The following is a 13840-nucleotide window of genomic DNA, read 5'->3' as shown; positions in this document are numbered from 1 at the left end:
TTGATTACGCCCTACAACCTAACTCGACTGAAAGCCAATCCATTAAAAGCAAACATTATGATGATAGATAATGACATATGGCTATAAACATCTTATATTAACGAGTAAATGGTCTAGCCTAAGTCCTACTAGTCTAATGGAACAGGCATATCAATATACTATCGTCTTTTCACGGCCAAACTTAGCTACTAAAACAATACAATAGACATTTCATCTTTAAGAATATACCTTATTAATAAATCTATAGCACAATATGTGTCCATTGTTTCCCAAGCCTCGATAGCGACAACACCATGGCTCATTACACCATTGAACCGAACAAGTAAATCAGCTAACTAACGACCAACATAAATATTAATTGTTCAAGACTCTCCTTTTCTTTTTAAATGTTTAGGGATTATTTGAAACTGACTCAAAGACTACAATTTATGTTACTGCTTGTGGGGCGGACAAATATTTGTTCCGTTGTATTGTGGCTACGCTAAAATAATGTTTAGCCATACAATGTTGTTAAGCCTACTAACGTCCACACAACTGAAACAAACCTAATCCCTTCAGTCAAAAGCACTCGGACCATTGTTCTAATCTTCAACATGAAAAATCATTTTATTTAATAACTTGGCTTTAATGTCTGTTTTTCGTACTCTATAATTTATTTTATGTATTTATGTCAGACATTAATTTCGGCCGTGTCACTGTACTATTCGACAGAATTATTGTGTGTATTGAACTGTCATAAGCTAAATTACGAGCGAAGAGCGTAACTGATTACATATGTTTTACCGTTTTAGAGAGGTGTAAACAACATTCTTGTTACATGTTTTTTTGTATTCAGTACAAAAGTGGTCTACTACCGTTTCGCATAGTAGGCAAGGGTTACCTCCTGGAATGTGATATATAAAGACTTAAGCGGTGGTGTGTACCTTTAAGCACCTTTTACAGTGCCTAATGAGGGAGGAGACGAGCTATTACGTTATCGTTTGCTATTCATTATTAAAGTCAGACTTTGACAAATAGATGAAACACTCAAACCGCTAAAGAAGTTATCAAAAGAATGTTGGTTATTAAATCCTAGGTCATAATCCCAAGCTTTAGCATCACACAATTGAATAACTCTCGTTATTAAGGTAACTTACGTAATATAAACGTTTCGGATATTTAATATCTAGTATAAGTCTACATTATACCCTGACTATAATAATTCCTAAAATTCTAAGGCTAGATAAACGGACTTTAACTAAGTATTATACCAACGTAAATTATTACTAGTATAAAATATAGTATTTTATAGGAACAAAGTTGATAATAATTACCTTTCAAATTTACCACTGTTCATTGAGATCAAATATAATTAAGCTATTCTATGAATTTGTATGAATAGATCAATTGAGTTAAAAGAGAATTAGCATGAAAGCAAATGTCTCCGAAACAAAATTATATTATACAAATTCATTTTAGCGTTGTCAAACTGACGCTGATCAAACGCTGGCTCAATTATGTACATTGTACACTCACAAATGTAAATAAATAAGTATCCATACTGCAAATGAGTACGTTGACGATATTATTTTACTAACAGGTCTTCAAATAAAATTTCATTTCAAGAATTTAAGGAATAATGTATCTATGATCAGTTTCGAGACATAGCTGAAAATAGCTAGAACATTTTTGTTTTTTTACAATAAAGGGCTCGGAACAAAAATAGCGAATAAATGACCTTCAGACGAGAAGACTGATGTAAAGAAATCAAAGGTCACTGGCACAAATTAGTTGTGAACCGAGACATAACGCTACGCATAACCTAAAATGATTGATTACTGTACATTGTACAACCGTAGCCGCGTACTATAAGATTTCTTATCTAAATTAGTTCGGGTCTCAGACTGAAATATCTAGATCATCCCTTCACTAATGTATCAGCATTATACGCATATTAACACACATGCGTACGTAGGTAGCACTAATCACAGTAATCACCATCTTAAGGGCTGCCATACTACAAAATATATCTCAATTTAATGAGTGCTGTATAAATTGCAGCTACTAAGTTTATTGTTGATAATATCTTGGTCACGGCTTTCATCCTTCAAATTTCAACTTCTATAATACACTTACTCCCACGCACTAACTTAAATTGTTATAATAAAAGTGTCAATTCATCGATGGAAATAAAATCCATCAATATGGTGAGTCCGAGCCATAAATCTAAAGCGGGGACCGCGGCTGCAACGGTATCAATAAGGACGATCGGCTTTGTCACGTTAATGATAACCGTTTTATTATGCTGTTAACCATAGAAAGCTCAGACCGATAAAACATTCCAACGTAATCATTCAAAGCATATTTAATACAAATCTATCGTTAGAGGAATGAGCGCCGACCCTAACTCGTCATTATAATGTCCATTATAAACTTGTGGTAGCGAAGTTTACACATCATCATAAATGTACAATTAAAATGTTGTTCCACTAACAGATAATCACGGCCATTGTTTGAAAGAACACACGAACTAACTATCTGTAAATAATATACCGCGGTGTAATTTATCCATCGCATGTGAAAAAGTAATTTGAATGAAATTGGCATTTTGATAATACGCGTATCTCAAACGGTGAATTATTATGCTACGCCCGAATTATCATAAGTCGAGCGTACTCTTCACAATCCTCGGAAGCTTTTTTAGTGTTTTTTTGCTACAAGACTTGTATGAAATGTTAGAAGTGATAAAAACTAGTAACCGCGGGCCCACCCAAGTAGATTACGATATGCATAGCTTTATCTCTTACACGCGATTATAAACCGATATCTAACCGCTCTGACAATACTCCTGACCCGTTAACCTGATGAGAGTTATCTCGGCTAACGTCTGTAGCATCCATTACACCTCGTTAGTACATTAATACAATGTTGCCACGTAGAACAGTCGGTGTACCCCACGCGGATCAAAAGCATTTATGAAGTCAGCTTGTGGTGTTAAATTTAATCTAAAAACGGTACTCCGTTTATAAACAAAATTATATATAATTAAGGACAGTTAGTGCGTCCTAAAATTGCCAAATTCGGAATGCCATTCAGTAGCAATGAACGGTTAATTACTGCTACTGTTAATTCTATTATTAAGGTCTCTCATTTTGTGGGTGACTATGTCTAGTACCCATTTAAATTGAATTTACAATTGACACTTCTCTTAATTCTATTTATTATTAAGTTAATTATACATTTCCTTCATTACATATAAATAGCACAAACACTTTCAGTCTACAACAATTTTAGGTATATAGGTACCAAAGGTGTAATTTTGTTAGTTGCCCTACAATCAGCAGTTTTATGACCTACCTACAAAGTAATCGATTTGACCTAGCATTAAAATCGCCATTGGGTCTTGGGTTTGATTAATGCTATCAGCCGAAAGTGCCACTGGCTCGCGTAATTTGTCTTTGTCGAAATTAGATTGAAGTCTATAATGTTTAAAAGAGAGGACTTGAATTAAAGTAACACTTTTGGTAGGGTATTGTGAGAAAGTCACGGTTAAAGGTTTAGCAGTATTTACATAGAACGGACAACGCTACAATAGATAGGGCCAAAGTAGGCTCGAAGCTCGGACAGATTGGGACATAAATATCTAAAGATCGTTACACACACCGGCGCTGCCCCTCGGCACCGGGCCGCTGTTGTTAGATAATAGTGTCCGAAACTAAGTTGTACACTGTTGGAACTGTTGTTTGCCTCAAAACAAAATTATTTGAATACTGTGACTATGTGTGAGGTAATAGTAATTGCATGCAAATGCATCTCATATTAGCATTGTATAGTTATTAATTTGTTTCTCGACACTGTTATCTATAAATGAGTATATTATAAAACATTAGACAGTCATTTAATAAATCGTTTAAGCTTGTAACGTTATTGCTCAAATACAAGAACATTATAAAGGTACTGGCTGTAACAAGTAACAACCACTTAAAAGCGTTGTGCAAATGATGGCGCCTTACAAAATACATTAGCTTATTACCTTTTAGAACACAGCCATTACAAAAGCAGCAGGCGTACTTGTACTTATTACCAGTTATGACGCCATCGCTTTAATAGCTAAGGTAATTGCCACCACGCTGTTGGGACCTCGTCGGAGTTGTAGATTGACTATCTACAGTCTACAGACTGTACGGTAAGTTATAAAGCTCACTGAAATGTAGTTTCCGAAGTGCATTACCGTTATTGTCGCAGTTCGCTTTTGATTACGGCTTCGAAAGGAATAAATACGGGTTGTCATTCGCAATGTCCGTAATTTCGACCGGGCGCGCGGATTTGTTTTACAGTCCAACGAGTCTGTGAAAAGCGCTGCTAGATGTAGGTATAGGTATTCAATTTGTCCGTCGGGGAAATCATCACGTGAAAGAGCTTAGATTTTTTTGTTGAATCGTATTAAAACGGTCTTGTTGCTGGCTCAATATCACTGTTCTGTTGACGTTAAATGAGCTTAATTTTTTGTGAATCCATCTGTAAATTGAAACCAAACATATAATAAACTATATTAATAAGTAAAGTAAGAGAGAACTAAAGTGATCAGAGGTTCAGTCGTTTCCTACATCAAAGCTTACAAATGTTTGAGGTTTCAGATACTCAGAAAGTTCTATTATTTCATATAGCGTAGGCGTAGTAAAGGAAGATATCAACGAAGCACTAACATTGTACTAAAATTTATATAGTAAAAGGTAACGATTGCCCCAGATGTCTTAACCCCTTGATACAACATAACTATAAATACTAAACTGTATTATTATTTTTGTCACTACTCCATCCATGCATGCACATACTCGCGCTAATTGACACGAACGGCAGTTTCTCGAGTCCTTATTGAACTAAACTTCACTTGATTGATGATTGAACTTACGCTCATTTAAGCAAACAACGTGTTTACATTGCCCACAATATGTAACAAAACTACTGAATGACTTAAGTTTCCAAAGTTTGTACATAACTTCCCGCGACAAAGCATAAATATTGTCTACCCATTACTATTTTAATAAGACAGCTCTAAATTGATATTAAAAATGGTCGAGCCTTGAGAGACTTATCTGTAGCCAACAGAAAACTAATTTTGTTAAGTATGTATATGATTTTTATTCTGTTGAGCGAGTTACTATTAAAATATTGGATTAAAATGACTTTATTTACTCTTTACTCACACAATGTAAGAGTATTAAGATTTAAAAGTAAATATTATATTATTATCTAATATATTTTTATTTATTATGTATCTACTTAATCCTGTAATAATATATTTCATTGTTTTTATTTTAGTTACTCAAGATTACCTTAAATAAGTATATTCATTATCTTTATTAGGTAATCCTCTTAAAATCGATTGAGAGCAGTACTTCCAAATCCAACACATGTATTTATAAAAAATATTAAAATAGATAATTCGTAATGTTATACAAAAGTTTGTAACATATCTAAACCAAAAAGTGCTTATTCCGCTATCAAAAGGTAAGCGAGGTACAACATATTTTATAATTTATAGTTTATACTAACGTTATATTTATGCCACTAAAAGACTGTCCCAAATATAATCTTGAATGTAAATTTAATCGTAAAAAGTAAAGGTTTAGTTCCAAAATACGCGTTGTATTTTTATTACTGTGACATTATTGGACTGTTTAACATTCACGCACAAGAGTTTCGCGCAGTTGCTACGCACCCGATAAATATAACTTAACAGCTTAAGATACTGAAATTGTCTTACTTAGGCACTTATATTTTTATATATGATGTCACAAAGAGATTCTAGCGGGGAATGTTTTTTTCTTGGCAACTCACAAAGTTGGGAGCTCGTGTATGTTACCTATCTCCTGACAATACGTGGGTGTCTTATCTACTTTATTGCCACTCAAATCTGAAGGATGAAAAAGAATGCCTATCTTCGCCTTTTCGATTCCAAGACTTCAAATATAACATTTAACCTATACTTTTAGATGTTCTACACCGTTTAATTATTACATGCGATATATTTCGAACAAAGTAATCAAAATTATATTACCAAAATTACCTACTTGATTATAAACTTTGTAATGTATCCAACATATGGTTTTAATGTGTATTAATTAGCTCGATACTAATGAAATACTGTGTTAATTTTAGTACCCACTCATTTCTATATTGAGTAAGTTTGTTAATTACAGTTAAGATTTTCTTTCAAGTCTACAGAACTTAATATTTTAAATAATATCTTAGAATAGAGTTCTTTATTATTTTCTAAAGTAAAAGTCTGCTGTCACTAGCACGATTTTTAACTACAGAAAATTAAGGGCGTCTCGTCAAACACAGTTGAAAATAATTCACATAGGCATTACCGTGATTTGATGATTCATGACAATGAGTTCTTAAAGATGTCATTCAGTCAGAGGGCTCATTTCAGTAATGACATTGAACTTAATTTAAGTTCTCTAGATTTCACAGATTTTTGGGAGTCTTGTATTTTTTGCGAATACGGTCTGTTGTCATAGTCCTAATAATAGTTACCAGAGAGTATAGAAAATGTAGACTTCTTTAGAAAATGTTCGTTGACTATCGTTCGCTCACTGTAATGTACCAGAGTGGATTTTCACTATAAAAGCTCCTCCAGTCTACTATTTGCACAAATCAGTCTTGAGAATCGTAAAGGTTCAATCGACGAAAGTAGCAAGTTACTACGAATTGCAAACATTAAGTAAGGGTGGAGTAACTTGTCAATTAATAAAATGAAACTTGGTCGGTAAAGCCGCAAAATTTGCTGTTATTGCATTCTCTAACACGCAAACTTGTTCACTAAAATCCCTAGATAGACATTGAGGAAGCCATTATCGTATTCTTATACTGCGTGGAGGAGAAGATGCCTCGTGACTTCCATTCGAATGTTACAATAATTAGAGATATATAGGTATGCGTTTTGATCTTGTCGTAATATCAACGGAACTCTGAATTTGCACTAGGGGAGCTAAAGTAATGTGATAACTGTTAATTTAGTTTTTCAGCTAACTTAATCTAGTTTTCGTATTTGTCGAGTAATGAAACGCCCTTGTCTACTCTACCATTTCGAATCCGAATAAATTCAGTGAGAAATCCTCTCTATTTTAAGTTGTAGCCGTCAGCAGGCTACATATCAACCTCTTAAGTCCCCAGACACACGTCGCTTTCTGCAATTTATTTCAACTTTAATAATTTCGTACCATCGGTGAAGCCAAACTTTCCTGAATAAGTATAGACATTTCCAGAGTTCTTTTCGCGGATTGTCTCTGAGAAATAATAAACGCCAAGGTAGCGTTTTATGTCGCAAAAAATCTAACGCACGTTTAGATAAAATCCCAAACGACTTACAGTATATTTTTCTGACACTGTGTTTTATTCGAGCGTGGAGGCTAATAAAATATTATTGTTATTTTAAATGTGCAAAGTTTTGGTTAGAGTAGCTTTCAAAACATGTAGGTAGTAGGCGCTATTTACATGGAAACTGTGCATTATTGACGATCTCTAAAGCACACGTCACGAAGCATGAAGTTTTTGGCTCTTTATTTCTTCGTCTCGTGTCTACCTATTTCGTATGTGTGAGGAGCAGTAGTGATGTGTGCTCAAGACTCGAGCGCCGAGCCTGAAATTGCGTGGGAGGTTTTCCAACTGCTAGGCTATCACTGGATTCACGTTTGTAAAGTATAAATACATATCATTTGTAGTGTATTTACATTACTTGCAGCAACAATACTGATGTTTTGCATTTCTTGAAACTGAAACTTGGTACAAAATAATGCGAGTTTCGCTCACAGCAGCTAAAGGAAATCAGGTCATTACCAAACAGTACGGCGATCGAGTATCTCTCCTATCTCTCTTTGAAAACGATGGCCATTCAGATTAAAACTGTCCTACTCAGTTCTATTAGGAACTACTGTAAAGGGGTGCTATTAGTTGCTAGGTATTGAACAGTGGTGAACAATCATTTATAATCTACGTCGAAAATACCATTATTTAGTAGGTCATTGATCAGTGTCCTTGTGTTAAAGCTGTAAATCCCACGATGTCGAGACGTAGGTACTCAATCCTCCTTTTTGCTATCTAAAATTCGCGACCTTAACACAATTTTTTTCAGTATTTGTTACCAATCTGGATTAGTTCTGAATTTAATTTCGTAGGATAATAACTGTACTCGCCCTTAGATAAACACTTATAATACTTTAGTAGCGTAAATTAAAAGCAGTTACTAGGTATCTTTTAAAAATAATGTTTACTGTGAAAATAGTCTCTGGAAAGTTACTAATATAGAAAGTTTTGGATCTTCTGAATCGATAAAGTAATGAAATTCAAATGTAACCCATTAATGTCCCACTGCTGGGCAAAAGACTCCTTCCGTTATGAGTGAGGGGTAAAGCCTTGAGTCCACCACGCTGGCCAAGTGCGGATTGGGTAATCGATGCTTCACACAAAACATTTAATTTTTCAATTTAGGTAGACATTTCCTAAACCTATATCCCACTAATTAACCTATCGACCACGGACCAAACGCGTATTACTTGAGTTGGGAGTTGGGACGATCATAAAGTCACAATACATCCATCAATGTCAGATTACTGTTGACTCCAACATGATAATGTTTTCACTGTACCTATGTCGGTATGTTGATAAAAGACCTCATTTATGCCGTATAATGAACACCACACGATCCATTTTCGAATGCTTCACCAAGAGTCTAATTGCCACCAGAGATCAGAGTATCGATCAACTTTTGATTGTAACAATTTTTCAGTTAACGCCCTCGTATACGGTAAGCTGGTTTAATTTCGTTATTTTTAGCATCAAGTCATTCATTGACTGTCATGCTCGAGTGTTATCTTGATTACGGTCTTTGATCAAAACGAGCTTTGTATATTTAATCATCATCTCAATTGACTCGTTGAGGCACTCTACACTTCAACCTGTCACGGGCCAGATTGAGGATTTGTCATTTCCTTTGGGACAATGAATGAGAGTAATAATAAATGCCCTTATTTTAGTAAAAATAGAGCTTCTTGTCATAAGTATATGTCCATGTTCGACGACGATAAGGATACATTTCGTAAGCCGAAAGTGTACGCTTTTAACTAATGCACCTCACTTGCAACTCGCAAGATGTGCAGCGAATATCGCAGGTCTTAGAATATGCACACATTATTACCGCCCCCGGAATATTCAACGACACGAACATATTATTAGATTACAATGTTAACCTAGTACTTAGTTCTGTTTTCACTTGGAACCATAAACGTTGTAGCCTGATTATTATTGTTGTTATGTTAATGCTTTTCTAGGAAATTACTTTTTTAATATAAGTCGTCTAAATAACATGTAATAACTTTAGTTACATGAACAACGCAGGCGTTGGATAAGGTACAGCAAAGATAGACTCAGAAGGAAATACGCTTTCCCCGGCAGTGGGACATATGAAGATATGAACTCATCAAGCTTCTCCCGTTGTAAACCGTATTCGAAATTCGATCGAGACAATGTTTTGATATTCGCACACCTAGCAATCCTATTACCTCCTCCAGCTTAATGCGAAGGCTTATGTCAGACGATCCGGAAACAATTCGTTTTTCACTGGAAATTTCACTTACGGTTAAATATATTCTCTTTACATTACTGAGTTATCCACTAGCTACTATACTATTTACCACTTCGGACCCGAGTATTGTATTGGTTTCCAATACGTGACATTTATTCCTTTTTGATAGAGGCCTGTAACGGTGGCAATTGTACAGAGGCACCGAAACCTATAACAGCAGAATCAAAGGTGAAGTTTTATTACAATAGATCTCGGCTCTATTCATATAACGTTAGTTCAATATGAAACAATAGGGTTGTGCCACTTTAAGTATTGAACAATACATCTTGGTATATTGAAGCCAATATTGAATCTCAGTACTTCCAATTGAACCCAACTTAAGCAAATAGTTGTAAGTTATTAAACATTATTTACAAAATTGACTTAATACGTGTAAATTATTAAAAATATCCTTACCTACTCTATACTAGCATTCGTTGTCCATTATTAATTGCTTACGTGCAACTTGACTAGATAGTAAGTAGGGTACGTTCTTGACTAATTGATATTAATAAAGTTACCTGATATTCTGGACAGAAACTTGCAGCTTCTAATTAATTAGATGCATTGCTCGGACGCGTAGCACGAAAGTGTTGGCCCGCTTGGACGCGTAGCGTTTCTTGGAAGCGTAACATTAAAACAAACTTCATATTCGGTGACATAAAAAGGATAAGGAAAAGTACATAGCATTACTATCACTAACCCCCGGTTTCTGAGGTACATTTAGGGGCAGTTTATCTATTTATAGTGTTAAAACTCATACAAAAAAAAACGCTATTGAATAGATAAAATACCGCTAAACGTACTCAGAAACCGGGGGTTAGTCTCTTAAGACCAGTATTCTTATTATAGTGTATTTGTTAGCAAAAACATGTAGTTGTATTTTCCACTATTCACGTTGCAAAAAACACTTTCAATTTTAGAGCTTCTCGAATACATCATCGACCTTTTCAGAATACTTTGCAAATAAATTATGAAAGTTACTGCTTTTATAATTTGAATTTATTATTTCTTGAGAGCGTTTATAATATAAAAAACGAGGAAGGGTCGGAATGTGGGAAGAAAAGGCTCCTTTGTGGAATATTAGGTATAAGTATGGGTTAGTATTTATTACTTAAAATGTTTTTAGCACTTTACATATATGTTTTAGATATTATTTTTTTAACAGTTACGGCGTTTTAATATTGTACTGTATTAAAACTAACAGATCTGATGATAATTATAGTCAGAGCTTCTGAAATAAGTTCGTCAAGTTTCAAAGGTGTTAATGTCTCGAGTTATAAACTTACTAATTGTAATTGATTTTCTAACTATTATCATCACCAGCAATATAGACTTTGAAATGCGAGAACCTGAGCGAAGTTGTCACCGGAATAATGAATATTATATTAAATTTGATCTTGATAGACATTTGTATGAAAACGCGTTTAAAGCCGACAATTGAGTAATATGTTCAAGTTGTAAGAAAACCTAGGATGCAAAAGATAGTAAGCGTTAGGATAATGGGATACTTTCTTGTTGACACACTCCACAATAAATAGGTAAGATGAGGATCTGATAGTGTTCAACTATGCTCTTTTGTTACGATAACCACTAACTAAAAATCGTTGTTATTATTATCGTTGGATACGTTAAGACTATACAAGAACCAGCGGTAGGTACAACACCGTGTAAATAATCTTTCATTTCAGTTCTCCTGACAACAGGTATTAGACAGGCTTTTTAGACATCAACCTATTTAAGAAAACGTGCCGTCAAATTAGAGAGAAACCGGAGCATCGTAATAAACATGATGTCGTTATAAATCGAAACGAAAAATAATGTTATCAAATCTGGAAATGTTTGCGAATCACTAATGATCTCACAGATGGAAGGAAACCTTTATATTTGAGGTTAATGTCAAGTGGAAGGTTTACAAAGGCAAATATTTTGAAGCCCTAAATCCCATCTGAAAAATAAATGACCTATAAAACTTAGAACTAGTTGTAGATCCAATACCGCGTAAATAATACTTTATAAGTAGTTTAACTTCTTTTATTATAAGTTGTGAGCGAACAACTTGAATTGTACAATTGTGACTTTTATTAGTGTAGGTATCGAACTCTATTTTTGTCTCGATTATAAATCGTTGACCAATTATTGATCTCACGGAAATAAGTTACAAAAATGATTATGTTTTGTAGTTGAAATTCGACGCAACCGAATATAGGTAGGTAATCTACTAATAGGTATGTATAAAAGGACAGCTTATGAGGTGAAGTATTTATTTAAGAACGTTGATAAATATATATTTTATGTGCTTTAATGTGATTTGTAAAATCGCAAAAGCAAGCTCTACGTTTTGTAGAAATCTTTTCTCAGTTAGGCTACCTATTTAAGGTGGATCTAGACCGTCTTAGCTCGGGATCTGTGAAGATTTACGAATGAAAGAAAGTATTGTCTGCTCAATCCCATCCCGTGATGTTAGAGGATTTATCCAATATTTACGAGAGTCTGCTATTGATTGAGGAACGCGAATAATCCCGGTTCGCAGTTGGACGGCGTTGGACGGTATGTACCTACCTACTTATTGAAACTGAAATCTGCAACTTTGCATAAAATATTGATCACTCAGGAAATTTTGCATTCTGCTAGCATTTTCAGTTCTTCATTTTCAAATTGTCTACATTAAGAATATTTACCTACAAAATATTATTAGGTACCAATTTTAAGTCCTATTTTCAATTAAATTAGTACAAATCTACAATCTTTAAGTCTTCCTCTAACTTTTTAATGGACTACAATAGCGCTACCAGACGTTGTTAAAATCCATTAAGAAATTCTTTGCTCACTTTATTCATGTTTTACTAGTAAGTACCATTAATTGTGCCAATTATTAAACATCTTCCTACGACAAAATCTTGCTTTAATCGTATTAGTAGCTTTGACAATACGAATCCTATTTGAAGTAGTTACCTAGACTACCTATCTGTAGACACATCAAAGGTTAAAATGGTTACTTGTTAACCAACACTTCTATTACTTATGCGAATGTTCATTATCTTCTTACAGATTTGTTTATAACGTTAAAGATCACGTCAAGTGCAAGCGTTAACGTTACGGTAAGCGTAGCGGTGCGGAGACGAATCTCTAGTGAGTAGTCATCCAGACCTAACTGCTACCACCTATTTCTCTCACTTGCGTCTTATATAATACAATATATACTTAAGGTAAATAAAGATTGAATAAAATAACCCTCGGAATACGTTACCACTTCTATCTGAGTTCTTAAGTTATTTTTGGGTTGTCTTTTTTATATTCGTTAGCATAAAGGTTGAATTACAAGTACTTACTAACTTTAGAGGTCAAGATTGTTGCCTAAAAAGCTGAAGTATTATAAAATACAAGCTTTTCCTCCCGACTTCGTCTGCCTGATTTATTAGGTAAAAAGTATAAGGCATTGTTTTGTATAAGCTCTCTACGAGTCCAACTAATTTTGTTGCAATAGTTTTTAGTAAAATACTACAGAGATAGATAGACTAGATATATCATCACAAACTTTCGCATTACCTCATATAAAATTAGTAGTTTTTCCAAACTTCTGATTCTTCTATCATAGATCCTACTTTATTTAATTTCTGCATCACCCTAAAGTAGACCGGACGGTCAAGCTTTTCGTATTAAGTCCGACATTGCCCATTATACAGCTCTGTATAAAAAGTTTTAAATAAATATATAGCAATCTTGTAGAATGAAATTCTTATTTTTCAATTACATTCCAAATGTACAAGCTTGCTCGTTTCAATAGCAAGTCGATGTATGATCTGTATTGGGTAATCTATTGTTAAACCTGTGGGAAATCCTCAACACGTCTGGTTCATTGAAGCGCGAGCACGAAATCGTAAGGCGTTCAACCAACAATGGGCGAGAGCCGGGAACAGTTTGGGGGAAATGATCCCCGATTCTAAACTTTATAGATAAATGGATTTCAATCTGTGCTATGTTGAGTTGAATTGTTACGTGTAAAGTAACATTAAATCGTTCTATCAAATAAATTCTTTACATGTATTTTAAAGGAATATATAAATTATTTTGACCGGGTGTATACTGAACCTATACATCATATGGGACATTGTTCGTAAATACTTCTAAGTTCGTCCCAGTAGTATTGTTACACTTCAGTTAGCGTCCTGGATCTAATTTAAGCCCCATATTTAAGTTTCTCCAACTTTTAACTAAAAACAAATGCTTAAG

The sequence above is a fragment of the Anticarsia gemmatalis genome, chromosome 5, assembly GCF_050436995.1.
Source record: "Anticarsia gemmatalis isolate Benzon Research Colony breed Stoneville strain chromosome 5, ilAntGemm2 primary, whole genome shotgun sequence".
In the NCBI taxonomy this organism is placed as follows: Eukaryota; Metazoa; Arthropoda; class Insecta; order Lepidoptera; family Erebidae; genus Anticarsia; species Anticarsia gemmatalis.
Note: the sequence above shows the minus strand (reverse complement) of the source record.